The following is a 1,467-nucleotide window of genomic DNA, read 5'->3' on the forward strand; positions in this document are numbered from 1 at the left end:
AGGTGTTTAGAACGATTTTCTTCATTCAGTGCACACTCAGTGAATACTGTTTTTGGTGAAGAAGAAAATTGACTTTAAGAAGCCTTCATGGCTAACTGAAAGACTGCAAGACCATATCATGATAACAGGGCATCATGCTCCATACTGAGTAGAAGGTCTATAAAGCTTTTTGATAGCTAACCTTCCCACCCTATCAGTGTCCAGAGAATTTCAGGACAATCTCTAGAGTCCAAGTAGGTGGTAATGGAGTTAAAGGGATAACTGAGAATTGCCTGAACTTCTGAGCAGCAGTTGTAAATTGCTGTAAATCCACCAGGATGCAATTTCTATTGTCTGATAGCTCCAACAATGTGTAGATGTATTACTGAGATAAATACTCAATAATAATAATAATAATGTTGGTATTTGTTAAGTGCTTACTATATGCAGAGCACTGTTCTAAGCACTGGGGTAGATACAGGGTAATCAGGTTGTCCCATATGAGGCTCATAGTTAATCCCCATTTTACAGATGAGGTAACTGAGGCACAGAGAAGTGAAGTGACTTGCCCACAGTCACATAGCTGACAAGTGGCAGAGCCAGGATTCGAACCCATGACCTCTGACTCCCAAGCCCGTGCTCTTTCCACTGAGCCACGCTGCTTCTCAAATCACTAGTGATTTTTCCCCTTATTTGCTGCCTAAACAAGAGGATCCTCTTAACCCCCAAATGCCAAAGCAGGTAGGGCCAATTTTGAATATGGCATTATCTGCACATAGAGAATCATTTTCCCGCAGCCAGTCAGTTCCTTTGGCAGTCAGGACTGCTTAAACTTCACTATGTCTCTCCAAGAAAGCTGTACAAGTCATAATATCGGGGATTTTCAAAATGATGAATCATACTTTTATTTGTAGGAAAAAATGCAGTTTGAAATCAGCAGGGTTGGGTATATTGGTATATCATTCTTCTGACTCCTTTTCATCTTTGAAACATCTTTTCAATTCCATGACAGAACACTGGCTGGCAGGCTCAGAGGTTTTCTTTGCCAGTGGTGCTAATTTGAAAAGGAGGATGGTCATTCCAATTTTTAGATGCCTCTGGAGATTAGTAGTAGAAGATTAGACGCTCTCAGGGCCGCACCTGGAGAGTTTCCAGTACTCTACCATTCTCGACTGCAGGAGGGAGAGTCAAGCAGAGGCCTACCCATTCCATTCCTAGCTTGGACAGTGGCTAGTGAGTGGAAGGCCATCTGCTACAAGTCCAAACTCGCCTGTGTTGGGCAGCAGCGGCATGAGAGAGAGTCGAGGTTTACTGCGTGGAAGGAGGAAATGGTAAACCACTTCCGTATTTGTACTGAGAAAACTCTATGGATCCGCTACCAAAACGATTGTAGATGGAGGTGAGGCATTCTGGGAGAGATGCCTCCATGGCGTCGCTATGGGTGGGTCAGAGATGAGTCAAGACAAGATAAGTAGTAGCATAGTGGTA

At 43.4% G+C, this 1,467-nt stretch overlaps 1 non-coding gene across 1 annotated transcript; it reads left to right on the top strand.

The window, feature by feature from the left end:
* Positions 1 to 1,101: 1,101 nt before the first annotated feature.
* LOC114808394 lies at positions 1,102 to 1,239 on the top strand. Its single transcript, XR_003756241.1, has one exon. It is a non-coding gene; the product is annotated as a small nucleolar RNA SNORA7 (small nucleolar RNA).
* The last annotated feature ends 228 nt before the right edge of the window (positions 1,240 to 1,467 follow it).

Source organism: Ornithorhynchus anatinus, chromosome X5 (assembly GCF_004115215.2).
Source record: "Ornithorhynchus anatinus isolate Pmale09 chromosome X5, mOrnAna1.pri.v4, whole genome shotgun sequence".
Lineage (NCBI taxonomy): Eukaryota > Metazoa > Chordata > Mammalia > Monotremata > Ornithorhynchidae > Ornithorhynchus > Ornithorhynchus anatinus.